The following is a 17,255-nucleotide window of genomic DNA, read 5'->3' on the forward strand; positions in this document are numbered from 1 at the left end:
CATACATACAACTGGGTTTTCATTTTGGAGAAATTGTTGTGTGTTTGCTTCTCACTTGTACCATCCAGTTCACCCATCTTTTGTCCAAATAAACTCATTTTCCCCTTTTGATTGAAAACATATTCAATCATAACCATGTCGATAGTGCAGCAAAATACAATAAAATTCAATATCCACAATATTGGACCAACTATGTGCAAAATATCTCATGCAAGATTCCGAAATTTTGCTGGTTTCTTCACCAAGCAAAGATGTTAAAAATCATACAGGAGAATGAAAGTCATAATGTTCGAATCACAGGCTTACAGAAGTTACTTCTCAGTTTAAGATGATCTGGAGGGATTTCAATGCAGGCCTTTCCACTTCTTGTGGTGATTAGACAGGTAATGAAATTTCAACTCCATTAGAAACAAAAAATAACTTTCCTTCAGTTCCAGGTTGTCCTTGTCATATACAAGGTCAGTTCCAGGTTGTCCTTGTCATATGCAAATGCTTAGGCAGAGAACATTGAATTTCTCAAAAAGTTTCTGTACTGTTTGTTTCAGATCAGTAAATTCCCTACAGCATGCCTGATAAAATGAGGTATACACAAAAATTGTACATTTATTACCTTTGATATTGCAACCCACATCTGTATTTCCAAATGTGGCTTGTAATGATAAAGATACACAATACTACTGCTTTTCTTTTCCTCCCTTCTCTTGGACAGCTCTATTAGTAAATTGTAATCATCCATAAACGGGCACCAGAAAGAGCATTCTGATGTACATCAGGTTCTTCCAGTGCCTCTTTGGTGCTCCCAATGAGCCCCAAGCCATGAAAAACACATATGATGGTTGTAGAAATTTTAACAAATGTTATGTGATTCTTAGGCTATACTTCTGCAATACAATTATTATTGTGGTACAATAATCAGTAAAACAAAAGAACCTTGTGGCCCTCAAAGGCTGACACATTTATTAGAGCATGAATTTTCCTGGACCCTACTGGACTTTAAAAGGACCGTAAGACATTTTATTGCTTTAGTTGCAACTGACTAACATAGTCATACCATTTGGAAAATATTCAGTAAAGTAGTTTCACTGCCTAGATTTATAAGGACAAACTTTTATTGGACGCATTCTCTACTTCTGACAAATGAGAAGCTAATGTTTGAAAAATACTCGAGTTTGCCTGAAGCTGAATAGTGTCTTCTTTATATCTGTGAATATACAGAAGATAAAAATTCTAGGGGATTGCAATGAAACATATGGCAAAACTAACCTTTTTTTAAAAAAAAAAATGCAATGTCCTATGCTCTCACACAACAAAATATGTGCAATTTTTTTGTTGCTGTAAAACTAGAATAATTCACTAACCAGCCATATGTCTCATAGTGATAATTGGGATTTTCTTTCCAGCAGGTACTTTTAAGATTGCAGCTAAAGCCAGATACCAATCCATTTTAGGGTTATAGAGCCTGGAAAGCCCAGGTTTGGGACTGCAATGCCTACACTTCCCACAAAGTGTAAAAGTTCCACAGTCTGTTTTTCTAAGAAAGCTTATTTGAGCTCTGGTGGTTTAATTGAACCGAGTGGGATAAGTGTACACAATTTGAAAGCATGTTTACTAAACTGTTCAGGCTAAGTATTATTATATATGGTATTATACTTTTGAGCACCTGGAAAAGTTATTTTGGACAGGGGGAGTAGGAGGTAATATCCTAAAAAATCACTTTGGCCAGACTATGTTTGAAGCATAGGGGTGTAATAACATAAACTGATAGGCCACCATGAATGGTGAATCGCTTTTCTTTATATGACCTAAATTAGATCATTTTCTAAAACATTGTACTTTATAGCTTGCATGTGTACAGCTAAAGCGAAGCACCAATTGTCCAGCTACAGTGATTGGGAATGAATATTTTTTTTACCTGATAAGAGATATAAATAACCTCTAACCTCAGTGGTCCATGTACTGTTTCCAATAATTTAGCAGCTTATGCCCTTTTGTCATTCTTATGAGGGTCTTCATTGATTCAGATGGGATTCAATGGGATTCAGAGAAGGGATATAAAACTACACAATGAAGAAAAACATTCAAGGTCAGATTTTATTTGAATGTTTTAATCTTATGTTTTCCATGCAGTTCCATGATCAACTGTGCTTTATGGGTTAGCGTTCTGCAGCCGCCAACCCACCCTCTTTTATCCCATTTTCTTCCAAGTTTTCAGGCCTGTGTAGATGGCCCCTATGAGTGTTACCAATGTAAAGGAGGGACTAGGCAGACTGGCTTTGAGACAGTTAACTCTAGCTATAAAGTGTGGGCTGCAGGGGAACAGAACGGATCCAAAGGCAGAGGCTTGCCTCTGGGGAGATTCAGACAGGGTTTGCTGCTGAAGTTGTCAGGATGTTGAACTGACACAGATAGCATTTTTGAACCAGCAGAGACATAGTTTTGGATTTGAGGAAGAAGAAAAAACTAGCTATAGTACAGGAGCACTAAATAATAGATTATTAAAGTTGAATCTATGTTTCTATTATGTTTAACAAACTCATTCCTGTTGTTGTTCTAAATCTGCCTCTGGCTGACTGCCAATCCTAAGATGATGTTCGTCCACAATATAAAAAAAACCCCTATATAACACAGTCAAAAGTCCATATTTAAAGAGGTCAGTCTGAGGTCCAGTAATCCAATCCTGTAAAGGAACAACTGAGGAAACAATAGCAAGATTATTGGAGTTGGAGTTGTGAGGGCAGCCTAGGTAAAAGGATCTGTCACACCAACCTACCTGAAGGCTCTGAAGAATATAAACTACAGCAGGAGCTCATTTTCACAGATTGATGCTGTATGTATTTGCATCCACAGTGACAGCACAGTATTGGTTGTCTAAGGTTAATGACCATACAAACATATACCGGTAGCTATTATTATTTCAAAGGGATTTGAGAAGAGAAATTGGGACAAAGGTGGAGATCAAACATAGGGCCCTTCCACACAGCTATATAACCCAGAATATCAAGGCAGAAGATCTCACAATATCTGCTTTGAACTGGGTTATCTGAGTCCACACTGTCATATATTCCAATTCAAAGCAGAAAATGTGGGATATTATTCAGTTGTGTGGAAGGGGCCATAGAAGAAGAAGAAGCAGAAGCAGAAGCAGAAGAAGAAGAAGAAGAAGAACTACAGCTACAGCTTTATTTTTCTACCCTGCTTCCATCTCCCTGAAGGGACTCAGGGTGGCTTACATGTGGTCAAGCCCAGGCAAAATACAATTAAAAACAGAACAATAACAAATTAAAATAGCATAAAACAGCATAACAGTAATAAACAAGTTACAGGTCATGACCGGAAACTTATCAGCAGCCAGTGGAGCTGTTTAAACAGGGGTGTTGACTGCTCCCTGTAACTTGCTCCAGTTAGCAATCCAGCCACCGACTTTTGCACCAGCTGCAATTTCCGAACCGTCTTCAAGGGCAGTCCTACGTAGAGTGCATTACAGTAGTCCAATCTTGAGGTAACTAAGGCAAAGCCATATTTCCTTTTCAGGCACAGAATTGGTTGATCAAGCAACAGCAGACTAATTCTGGAGGTGGGGGGGGGGGAGACCACTATGTGAAGTGGTTAAAGGATAAAGTGGTTCAATAAGGTGGATAGAAACGTACAAAAGCATAGGAAATAGCATGGAAACAGAGCAATTAAACAGGATCAATTCAGGTCAACTTAAATATATATATATAGTAGTGTAATATAGGAATTTAAATTCAGGTCATGATTCAGGTCATGATACAGGTCATTTGTCATAGGAGTCATCAGTCGAATGCACAACGAAACATCCATGTCTTTAATCCTTACAGAATGTGGGTAGGGAGGGTGCCAGCCTAATCTTCCTGGGGAAGGAGTTCCAGAGACGAGGGGCCACCACCGAGAATGCCCTTTCTCTCGTCCCCACCAACCGCGCCTGAGACGGGGGTGGGAGCAAGAGAAGAACATCCCCGGAAGATCTTAAGGACCATGTGGGCTTGTAGGGGAGGATACGGTCATGCAGATAGGCAGGTCCTGAACCGTTTAGAGCAGGGGTCCTCAAACTAAGGCCCGGGGGCCGGATGCGGTCCTCCAAGGTCATTTACCCAGCCCTCGCTCTGGGTCAACCTAAGTCTGAAACTACTTGAAAGCACACAACAACAACAACAATCCTATCTCATCAGCCAAAAGCAGGTCCACACATCCCACTGAAATATTAATAAGTTTATATTTGTTAAAATTGTTCTTCATTTTAATTAGTGTATTGTTTTTAAGTGGGTTTTTTTTGTACTACAGATAAGATATATGCATTGTGCATTGTGCATGTTTTATTATTATTATTATTATTATTTTCAAATTATAATCCAGCCCTCCAACAATTTTGGGACTATGACCTGGCCCTCTTTTTTAAAAGTTTGAGGACCCCTGGTTTAGAGCTTTATAAGCAATAACCTGCACCTTGAATTGGGACCGGAAACTTATCAGCAGGCAATGGAGCTGTTTAAACAGGGGCGTTGACTGCTCCCTGTAACTTGCTCCAGCTAACAATCCAGCCACCGATTTTTGCACCAGCTGCAGTTTCCGAACCATCTTCAAGGGCAGTCGTATGTAGAGTGCATTACAGTAGTCCAATCTTGAGGTAACTAAGGCAAAGCCATATTTCCTTTTCAGGCACAGAATTTGTTGACAGTTATTGGGCCTTAGCCCCACTATCCACTTTCTCTATCTCTCCTCCCCCTCAGTTGCATTAAAATAGGTGGATGGTCACGGTGGGAATTCTACCCATCTCTTAGCTGTGAAATTTCCAGCAACTAAAAATGGAAAGTGAAACCTTCATTTCAAAATCCGTAATATCAGAATCTGGAACTATAAAAGAAAAAGAAATAAAATCTGACTTCATAGCCCAAACCTTTCCTTTCTGCATGCAATAAGTTAAAGGGAGGCACAATTCATGTGAAGCTGATGCAATTTCTTATCTATGCAAGCAAACTTTAATTAAGCCTGCTATTAACCATCAGAGCACTTTAAAAGTTATATATCTCCGTGAAGGCAATGCAAATGTTGGCACGTATTCTGCGGCTCATTAAGACCCATCCTTTCTTAATTAAAATGAAATATTAAATCTCTGAAATGTGACTGCCACATCCTTCTGTGAGTAGGTGGTGCTGGCAAAGCCTTGTACAATGCCATGGCCAAGGGCCTATCTTGTTCCCTTACTATTTAAAATAAATATAAATGTAAGAAAAAATATTCAGAGTTTGGGGGATTGGTACCAAAGTATGTTACAGGTTTCCAGTTCCTCCTTTTCATTCCATGTCTACCCAAGGAAACAGTTCTTATTCAAAACTCATGTCTTGATGTCATTTATGGATTGGATAAAGGAGAAAAAGTAGAAACTTAATCTAGAAAAAAAACCAGAAATGTAACTGATCGGTCAAAAGTAGATCAAACTACTGAAGCTGAGTTAGAGATGGATGTACACACTTTTGGTGTACTCCTAGATTCAGGTCTAAATCTGAATGCCCTGTGTTCAGTTGTGGTTGTGAGTGTATTTGCACAATTAATGCCAATGAAACAATTATGTCTGTTCCTATACATTTGAACTATTCATGTTGACACAAACATGCATCACGTATTTGGAAACCAATTACAAGCAGTCTGCCACTCTCTTGTTGAATCAACTTCACTTGTGTCTTCAGGCACAATTCAATATGTTTGTTATGATCTGTACAGTTGGCCCTCCATGTCCACAGATTATGCATCCGTGACTTGAAAAACTTCAAAAATGCAAAATCCATTTTTTAAAACTTGGTTTTGCCATTTTATACAAGGGACACACCTTTACCATGCCATTGTATATAGTGGGACTTGAGCATCCACAGATCTTGGTGTCCTTGGGGGTCCTGGAACCACAGAAGATACCAAGGACCCACTATACAGCCCTTTTCATTTCAGGGCAAGGCTATTTAGAAGATAGTGTTCTCCCATATTTTCCATGAAAGTCTTTCCTCATTCCAGCGCACCATCAGAGGCAATTCTGCAGTTTTCCACTGGGAGAAACAGCATTGTCATCATCCATTGATTGGCAAAGTCCCTTTTATTCAGGCAGGACTTTGACATGTCATCTGATCTGTTATTGAAAGAAACTTGTGCTGGCTCCCTATATATATATATATATAGTATGCAATTAATAATCATAATCATAATAATAATAATAATAATAATAATGTGAAATTATAAAGATTTTCTTTGGAACTGAATTTTATATTGGATTCTTTCAACTCCAACTTTTACCTAAAGCTCAGACTTTAATTTAGCATAATCACATACTTTAATATTGTTAGCCACCTTTAATACTAAAACTAAGAAAAGAATCAGTTAAACATTATTAGGTTCAAAGATTGATAACCTTTGTTTCATCCAAGCTTCTTACAAAATGATCCCTAAAATTATTTAGCTTTTAAAATAGGAATGAACAAAATATAGCGGATAGGTAAATGTGCCCACCTGAATCTTTTGCTCACACGCCAAGGAGTTTATTCACACATCCAAGTAACTCAAGATGAGTGTTAATGGCACTTTATTCTGCAAGGCATGTCAAATTACTTCCTTTTTCTAAAATTCTTTCTCTGTCCTAAAAGTGGGGAAATGACAACTGAATAACTAATCCAAGGCCTGTTGTGGTTGTTGTGTGCAAACCTACCACATTGTTATCAAGCAACAGAACCCCCCACTGCCCTGAAAAATAAATATATGATTTTTTTTCCTTTTATTGAAAACCTTTCCCAAGGATTCTGAGTTGTGCACGCTTTAGAAGATCAGGAACAGGCATAGCAGAAGCTGTATCCCATGAACTATATTGTGTCTAATCCTTTAATAAATTGTATCAATTTGGTGATTTCAGTGTAACTTGTATCTTTCAAATTGTGTACTGTATCTATTTCTTACATGAAGTGTATATAAACTGCGTCTTTAAAATGTATCAAAATGTAACCTAGACACAGCCACCCCTCTGTGACCCTGTTCAGACAATCTCCTGGAACACAAATGTGGAGCAATCCCCTCTAGCTATTTCCCAAGCCAGGCAACTACTGAGACCATTGTGTGTACATTAAGATAGATGATCCTCTTTATCAGCCAGATAACTTCAGGATGTTTGCTCACCTAACCTGAGGATGAGAGTCTGTCAAAGCAGAGGCTTAGAAAATGTGCATACATTAACTTTCTTTACTGACAGCCTAGACCTTGATTGCTCAGGACCAGCACTTTTTTTTTTTAGTCTTCTACCTTTTGTATCACACAGAACTGGACTCTCCACCTAATCAAATGCTCATCAGAATATCTGTACTGTTGTGTTCTTCTGAGCGGCACGCTCCCTGGTAGCATCTCTGCAGCTGATTGGTTTTTCACTCTGACCAATCCCCAGCTGCCATTCTCCCTGCCACAGTAATCCCTGCCACTGATGTCAGTGGAGCGTCCAGCCAATTCCAGTGCAGGTCCTAACCAGCCTCTTTTTCAGCTAATCAGGGGAGGAAGTGGGAAGTCTGAATAGCTGTCAGAACAGTATAAGATGTCATGCTTTTACCTTTTAAAGCAAATTGCTCATACTTGCATCCTATTTGGTCAAATTGTAAAAAACCTCTGTGACTTTTCTTCAACCTGGTGAGCTTTTTCCCTATCCTGGCCTACCTGGTTTAGCTTATGTTTGCTGGGCACAGACTCTCTAACCATGGTCCTAGCTAAATCACTACAAAATAGTTTTGTTTTTTTAAAGTGTTCAGAGGGTGCTTATTTCTGCTTTTCTCTGAGGCTGGGAGAGTGTGACTTGCTCAAGTTCACCCATTGGATTTCCATAACTGAGCAGGGGTTTAAACCTAGATCTCAAAGAACTGCATCAAACTAGCTCTCAGGAGTGCAAACCTTTTCCTCAAAAACAAGCCTCAAAAGTTTTCACAGCCCTGAAAGATTTGCTAACAAACTGCAGAGGCAAATAAGCTCCAATTACTATAGATGGGACAATTACGTTATGGAGTCAAGGCAAAACTTTAACTGAATCCTTATTTGTAGCCATTCTTGTACAAAGTTTAAGTAACAATATTCCTTAATTATTATTTGCCCATAAATGTCATTTTCCAAAACAGAGAAATTACCAGACTGAGGATTGTGTTTTATCATTCTAATATGCAGCAAAGTAAATGCCTGTGTGAGCGCTAAAGGATCAACTGATGCCAAGTATCTGCTGTATTATTTAGAAGGCTGTGCAATTTGTAGTCATTTTCCAGCTGTGCTTCACAGTATCCCGAAATACCCTGTGTTTGCCAACATTTTCCTTCCCAACCCACAGATTGGCCTGCTGCTATGCTCCCTTCTGTGATTGCTCTTTGTTCAGCTGCAAGCACACAAAATATGCAGAACACTAGTAAAGCAAAGAATGCCAGAGCAGGGTACCCAATACCTCCTAGTGTGCTAAAAGTCAAGAGATAATGTTTTCATGGATCCAACCATTGTCCTCTTCTATTTGTTTTCCTCCTGTCTTTTCCATCTTCCTTTTTCCTCCCTCCACAATGAGAATCTTTTTAAAAGGAATATATAGAATAGCAGCACAATGTCTTTTAAGAGGTAACATTATCAATATCCTTTTGCACATGTTCTCAGTCCTTGAGTGTATCTACTCTGTAGAATTAATGCAGTCTGATACCACTTCAACTGCCATGTTATGGAATTTGTTATTAGGTGAAGAACCAGCATTCCTGAGAAGAGAAGTCTAAAACTCTTGTAAAACTTCAACTCCCACAATTCCACTGAGTCATGACAGTTGAAATGGTTTTATTTATTTCATATCTAAAGCATTGCATAAATTAGTATACAACCGATAAAAATAGAAGGAGCACAGGTGGCTAAATATCTTTTGACCAAAACGGGTAACAGCAATAGCATTGTCTGTAGCCTCCAACTGAAAGGGTTAACAGAACTTAGAAATGTTGAAATGTTAAAATGCAAACCTAAAGAGGGGTTTGTCCCTCTCCTCTGGCCTGCAGAAGACCAAAAGTCAAGAGGAGATAATGTATCTAGAAGACACAAGATGCTCTTTGTCAAGTTCGCCTAGGGAGTACCCAGGGTGGGTTAACACCCAAAATGCTTATCTGTAACAATAATGTGTGTGTTTACGTAGTTTGTAGAAGGTTAGCAGTGAAAGACACTGAAGTGGCAAAATATGAGAAAAACATGTTTTTGAATGGTTGATCCGATAAGAGAGGTGTGTGCCCATGACACAGTGAAAAGACATGTATATAAGGAGACTGAAAGATCCAAATGGCAGAGACAGCTCTCTTTGAAGACACTGGTCTGTCTGGGCTGTTTCTCCCTGTGTGGCCACACTTGAAATAAAGAGATTTCTGCTTTACCTCTGGAGACTAGACTCTCTTCATTTTGCTGCCCTCTGTGATGGACTCAGCAAGGACCCCAAGCAGGGGGTCCCCTACACAACAATTCTTCCTCTGTACATGAGGCAGGGCATAGTGGACAAGCATACAGATGCGGAGTTGTCTTTCCTGCTCCATAGTAACATAATGTATGGGATTATTTTTGTTGTTGTTGTTCATTCGTTCAGTCGTCTCCGAGTCTTCGTGACCTCATGGACCAGCCCACGCCAGAGCTCCCTGTCGGCTGTCACTACCCCCAACTCTTTCAAGGTCAGTACAGTCACTTCAAGGATGCCATCCATCCATCTTGTCCTTGGTCGGCCCCTTTTCCTTTTACCTTCCACTTTCCCCAGCATAATTGTCTTCTCTAGGCTTTGCTGTCTCCTCATGATGTGGCCAAAGTACTTCAACTTTGTCTCTAGAATCCTTCCCTCCAATGAGCAGCCGGGCTTTATTTCCTGGAGGATGGACTGGTTGGATCTTCTCGCAGTCCAAGATTATTTTAGGCAGTGCCATTTTGCCAGGTTGTCTTTTGATCTGTCTATTCCACTTCTGAGTCTGTTCAGGGACTTTCAAGTTGCCCATTCTTGGTTTACCCCGGAGGAAGACCCTCGCGGGGGGGCATCCAGTTGGTATTTCCTGGTTTAGCTGCCCAGAGGGATACCCTTGCTGTTGCTGGGGGGGACGTCAAGAGGAGTGGTAGTTCTCATAAAGGTTTTCCTTGATTTGAGTCTACTGGGAGGAGGCTGGTAGCTATGTAGTGGATGGCTTTCAAGCTTATTTCTCTCACATTTAGCAGCAACTTCCCATCGCACATCGGGGGGGGGGGGGCATTGCCAGCTAGCTTGTAGAGTTTATCAACAGGTGTAGGTTTAAGATATCCTGTGATTATTCTGCATGTTTCATTCACCTGCTTTGCATGGGCAGACCTATGCCAAACAGGGCAGGCATACTCGGCAATTAAGACAAGGCTAGGGCTGATGTTCTTACTAATTTTCGGACTGCACCCCATGTGATGTCAGTAAGTTTCCGCGGGGTGTTATTGCATGCAGCTACTTTGTGCTTGGTGTTCAAGCAGTGTTTCCTATATGCTAGTGTTCGATCTAAGGTGACACCGAGATATTTAGGATGGAAACATTGTTCGTAGACACCTCCTAGGTTATGTGGCCTGACAAAAGCAATGTCCCAGCAGAGTTGAAGTGGAAATATATCCTTATGGTTCGAAGAGCAGTTGACCATTTATTAATTTACCAAAAACATTCTTTAAAAGTTACAAGAGAAAACAGTTCTCCTTCCTCAGTTCTTCCCCTACCACAAAACCTTTTCTGTTTCTAAAGCTATTTCCTTTTCTCCTTAGAAAAAGGGCAGCTGTTCATAAATCCTGCTGTTTGATGTGCCTTGTCAAAGAATGTAAAACTGCATTGGCCATGAGGCATGGAAAATGCAACTTCTTCATCAGGCTCAAAAAAGTGATACCACGAGAAGAATTGCAGCAGCTGCCAAAAGGCACAATCTTTCTTACTGGCTTTTAGATTGAGAAATACACAAATAGCTATCTGTAAAATCCTGTTTACAAAAGAAAGAACATTGATAAGATAATCTACAAATGATTTGCCATAACTTTGATTGGCCATCTGCAAGGACGTTGCCCAGGGGATGCCCGGATGTGTTAGCATCCTGTAGGAGGCTTCTTTCATGCCCCCACATGGGAAGCTGGGGCTGACAGACAGGAGTTCACCCCATCTTGTGGATTTGAACTGCCAACCTTCAGGTGTTCCGGTCAGCAGTTCAGCCAGCACAAGGGTTTAAGACATTGCACCACCATGGCTCCATACACATGAAATTACTCATGCTGTTTGAACTGCCCCTGGGCCATGCACAATCATATATAATGGGTGTAAGATGATAGCCAGTTTTCCTATTACCACACCAGCAGGCACTTCTTTATGCATGGTATTAGGTAAAGAATATACAGGGAGGAAACAGATGCTGGTTAGATTTTGGAAATCACCCCACTCTCTACATGTGAGAACCAGTGTGGTGTGGTGGTTTAAGTGTTGGACTATGGGCCCATCTATACTGACCATTTAATGTAGTTCAAAGATAACTACAAATTGTGGCAGCCAGGCAACAAACACTAATGAAAGAGCAAGAAAGAAAGCCCTTAATGCACATTGGTGTTATGTGGTTTGTGTAATCATCATCCAGGGTTTTCTATGTTATAATCTGCACAGTTGCGAGAGAATCTCTTCCAGTAGCAAGAGCAATAGGGTTGAACACTGTGAAAACCACCCACTGCATGGTTATCATCCTCCTCCCAGTAGACGTAAATCAAGGAAAAGTGTCATGAGAACCCACCACTCCTCTTAATGTTCCTCCAGCAACAGCAAGAGTATCCCTGTGGGCAGACTTAAGTGATCATTCCTGATGTCCTCAGGGTTCAAATCCCCACCTAGCCAAGGAAATCCATTGGATGACTTTAAACAAGTCACATGCTCTCAGCTCAAGAAAAGGATAGGATCAGAAACAACTTGTATGCACACAACAGCAACAATTGACAAGCGTTTCCTGCTACTGCTCCGTTTCATTTCATCTTAACCTCCACTTTTCATTTTTCAGCACAGTAGAAGTCTGAATCATTTTTCCCTGTCAAAAAACAATGAGCAACACTGCAGCATAATGACACCATAAGTGCTCTGTTGACGGAAAATTTATTACAAACCTCTTATAATTTAAATCATCCCTATTTAGGGGATTAGGAACTCCGAAGCTTGATTTGTCACCTTGCCAGACAGCCCGCTTTTAAAAGCTTGCACTAGGGGCTTGTCTATATTGTGGGGGGGGGGGGGGGGGGATACTCTCCTCATATGCTCTGCAATCATGACACATGAAATTCTTGATGATTCAATTGCAAAGCAGTTATTTTGGTTTTAATCTGATTTTTAAAACCTTGCCTTTCACCCTCCAGTTTTACAGAATCTGGAGTTTGTGGGCATATGATCAGCCCTTCAGGCAGCATTACTTTACTGTAGAGTTGCAGAGACAAGTTAGCAATGGTGGAACTAGTTAGTTGCTACCAGAATTATTTATTATTATTTATTATTTATTTACTACATTTATATACTGCTTTTCTCCCCCTAAGGGAACGCAAAGTGGTTTCCAACATTATAAAGGCAAAATTCAATGTCATACATACATGTGAAAACCAAAAACATAAAATAACATTTAGACATAAAGCATAGAAAATTAAACATCGATAATACAATAATATTTATATTAAAACCCACCAATAAACAACACGATTTTAAAACAGTTATTAAAGCTACGCAATCCAAAATCAAGTCCATAGGCATTCCATTGATCCGTTCACTATTCCTTATTGTCTTGTTGCACTGGTTCTTTCTCAGATTGAATGTTATTTTAAGAGAGGATGTATGTATGCGGATACTTGTATGTCAGTATATCTGTATTAGCATTTAATAGAAAATATGTAGATTTGCATGCATGATAGGGAATAAAACTGAGGCTTCTAGAACGGTGTGGCCAAAAATAATGCAAAAGATTGGAAATGTGATCCATCCTCTAACAGGGAGATAGGTTTGCCATGAGAAATATGTTGCTGGTTATATAATCTCACCACAATGTGTATGGCATTAACAGAGTCTGTGCAAGGTCAAACCAAACCAGAAAAATGCCAGTCAAAATTGTTTTCATCAGTGTAGGTATACCCAAGATCTTCTCTTTAGAAAGACCAATGTGACATTATATTTGAAAGGGAGAGAGGCAGAAGGCTTCAATCTTGCAGCAAATCTCTCTCTCCCCCCCCCCCCCCCATCACCCTGGCAGGCATGGCCCCTTGCTCTTTGATTAATGCTATTTGCCATCAAGGCAGGATCAGAATAAAACTTTTCCACCAGGACCTGGCTTGTTTGGAGGGAGATGAAGAACAGTGAGAGCTGACTTAGATCCTGTACAATGCATACTTCCAGGTAAGCGATAGCTGCAAAGGATGGCAAAGGTCTGCGTAAGGTAGCTGAAAAGAAAGAGGTAAGAAAAAACAGGGCAAATGCCTAACGGAGAATAGTCTAGGCAAGGGAAATAGCAAACCAAATCTATAAGGATGCATAATTACGGCTGAGAGACATTTTGAGAAGATACTGCTGTGATTCTCAATAGGTGCGTGCCCAGGAAGTCTTGTTGTTCAATGGCCAGGTGTGATGGCAGCTCACACAGAGAACAGCATCAGCATGAGTGAGGAAAAGAGCATTAAGACTGACTGGAGAACAGATTAATGGGGCAATGCAATTTCATATGAAACATCTCACAGCATAATATTCAAGTCCTCCCACTGTCAAATGTGAAACGATCTGCAAAAAATGTACTCAGTAGAGGTTTTCACATTAAATTGTTCTGCATTTATATGCTAATAATCCCACCCATGAGAATTCTGAATTTTGGTGAGATCAAACACAGACATACGTTACTAAAAAAAATGGGTAAGTCTAAATATTGTCAGAGTTTCATTTCTGAGAAAAAGCTTTTTAACACTGTGGTGGCTCCTGAATGCCTTCAGAATTTCTCCACAAATTTTGATTGTGAAAATCTTATTCTGTAACTGCCTTAAGGTGCACCCAGGGCCCTTTTACACAGCCATTTAGCCCAGTATATCAAGGTAGAAAATCCCACAATATCTGCTTTGAACTGAGTCCACACTGCCATATAGTCCAGTTCAAAGCAGATAATGTGGGGTTTTTTTCAGCTGTGTGGAAGGGGCCCCAAGGTCTGTTATAACATCCTAAATATGTGTTCTTTAGATTGAGATACCCTATAGTGCAGTATGATGGCACAGCAGGAAGGTCCAATGAGAAAACTAAATGTGTCTGGTTATTTTCCCAGTGACCATCGGTATGCCCTTTGAGTACTTTAATTCCCCAAAATAAAACACTAGAGACAAGACTAAAATTAACCAATTAAGTTTACTAAACAATTAAGATGAATCAAACAAGGTATACAGGTGTAAATCTGAGGTAACAACAACTATAATTTCTATAGACTTTAAGGCATGTATAACTATTCTATGACATGTATAACTATTCTATGAACTCTGAGGCCATGTATATCTATGTTCTATTGCATGTATATTCTAATCTATGAGGTAAGTATTCTATAAACTATAAACTCTAAGGCATGTATGTGCTAAGGATGGTCTGTACGGACTGCAAGCCAGACCAGACACTTTCTGGCAACTATCTATAAACTATGACCAAAAAGAATGGGGAAAAAGATTCTTTCACCAGGCCATTCTGGCTCTGAGTCAGAATGGGCTGCACCAACCGAGCTCGGCCTGTAGGGGGAACCTAAGCTTCTCCCCTAAACTTATCAAAATGGAACAGTCCACAGGCAAACAGGGAAATAAATACTAGGCCGAGACTTCACATGCAGGTATAGGCAAACTTCAACCCTCCATGTGTTTTGGACTTCAATTCCTAACAGCCAGTAGGTGTTGAAGTCCAAAACACCTGGAGGGATGAAATTTTTCCATGCCTGCTCTAGTGAGCAGTTAGGGTGCTGAATGTAAGAGGCCCTTCTCCTTTCCACCTCTGGCCTTTTGGGGTATATCTACAGTGTAGAATTAATGCAGTTTGCACAACTGTAACTACCATGGCTCAATGGCGGGGACGAGAGACAGGGCCTTCTCAGTGGTAGCTCCCCGGCTGTTGAACGCCCTTCCCACAGACATCAGATTGGCACCATCTCTGATGGTTTTCCGCAAAAGAGTAAAGACCTGGTTATTTGCGCAGGCGTTCGAATGATTGGTACAAAGACTGGTAATGACATAGGAATGGAACAATGGACAACTAACCTGGATCATGTTTTTAGTGATGAGATGCTTGGGAATGGTTACTATAGTAATTATGTATTAATTGTGTATTAGATTACGTTATTAACTGTTTTATATTTATGTTGAATTTTGCTGTGTTTTGTGCCTTGTGAACCGCTGTGAGTCGCCTTCGGGCTGAGAACAGCGGTATAGAAGTAAAGTAAATAACTAAAGTAAATAAATGCAGTAAAATTGTGAGAGCTGTAGTTCTATAAGATCTGGAGCCTTCTTTGCCAAAAAGCTGCCTCACCAAACTATAACTTTTATGAATTCGTAGCATTGAGCCATGGTAGTTAAAGTGGTATCAAACTATTAATTTTACAGTGTAGATGTGCCAACTAATGTCACTGGAACTTTTGTTAGAATGTTATAGGCAGAAATATCTTCTCAACCTAGTTGACACTGACATTGAGTTGCACCAGTCAAACCAAGAGGCAACCTAATTCACCTAATGATGAAGAATTTCCTCCTGCCTTCAGGTCTCAGCCATTTAACAAGGTCATTTGATCTTCTGTGAGGCATGTTCAAGTGTCTCTAGATGCTTTAGAAACCTTACCTCCTGGAAACTCTTTCCCACCACTGTGATATTAGAGGTCACCCCATCTGTCTAGGTGATTTTGGAAACCTTGGCTCCTGGAAACTCATTCCCACCACTTTGGTATTAGAGGTCACCCTATCTGTCCACATTTCCTCCTACACTTTCGATATGTATCTTTGCAGCCTTAGGAAACGGGTGTAAGAGGAATGGGTTAAATCTTCTATGCTATGATTCAACAGTTCAACAGTTCTCTCTCTCTCTCTCTCTCTCTCTCTCTCTCACACACACACACACACACAGATGTTTTAGATGAAAAAGAACATATGAGAAGATCTATGGGTAGTTCATCCTTTCATCTATAAAAGGAGGTTAGGCAAGTACAGAAGAAGCAACAGGGATGTTGACTCCCAGCATGGTGGTGGTTACAATCTACCATGACTACCTCTAGAATGTACGGGATTGTATATCAGGTTCTTGTATAGGGCAAAAAGTAGTTATCGTCTGTAGTTAACACTAAACAATGCCATCTTTTATCAAACAATTCTCTCTCTGCCCTCTTCCTACACCTAATACAGTTAGCATGATTACATCTTCTTTATCTTCTTGTCCATCCAGGTGATGCAGTGCTTGAAGACAAGACTAGTGCATTACTGTCCTTGTGGGTGCCTTTTAAGTAATTTCCAACTTATGTGATTTTCTTGGCAAATGTATTCAGAAGACTTTACCTTAGCCTTTTTCTAAGCTAAGAGTGTGACTTGTCTAAGGTCATTCTGTGGATTTCCATTACTGAGTATTGGTCTCCAGAATTTTAATCCAACCAAAGAATATTTTCCAAACTGCCTGAAGCATAAAACAGTCTACAAATGTTGGAGAGGGAGCAGTGTGTGTTTGTACCATGTGATTGCCAGATTGAAAACTGGAAAGGGTTCCTGTACATCATCATCATCATCATTATTATTATTATTATTATTATTATTATTATTCTTAATAATAATAATATCATTATCATTATTATTATAAACAAATATTTATAATATTTATAATAACGAAGGTCCACATAGTTAAAGCAATGGTATTCCCTGTAGTAACTTATGGATCCAAGAGCTGGACCATAAGGAAGGCTGGGTGAATTCTGATCGTGCCTTGAATCACAAGAAGATCAAACCAGTCCATACTCCAGGAAATGAAGCCCAGCTGCTCACTGGAGGGAATGATATTAGAGGCAAAATTGAGTACTTTGGCCACATAATGAGAAGACAGGAAAGCTTGAAGAAAATAATGATGCTGGAGGAAATGGAAGGAAAAAGGAAGATGGGTAGACCAAGGGTAAGATGGATGGATGTTATCCTTGAAGTGACTGGCTTGACTTTGAAGGAGCTGGGGGTGGCAACGGCTGACAGGGAACTCT

Source organism: Anolis sagrei, chromosome 2, assembly GCF_037176765.1.
Source record: "Anolis sagrei isolate rAnoSag1 chromosome 2, rAnoSag1.mat, whole genome shotgun sequence".
Taxonomy (NCBI): Eukaryota; Metazoa; Chordata; class Lepidosauria; order Squamata; family Dactyloidae; genus Anolis; species Anolis sagrei.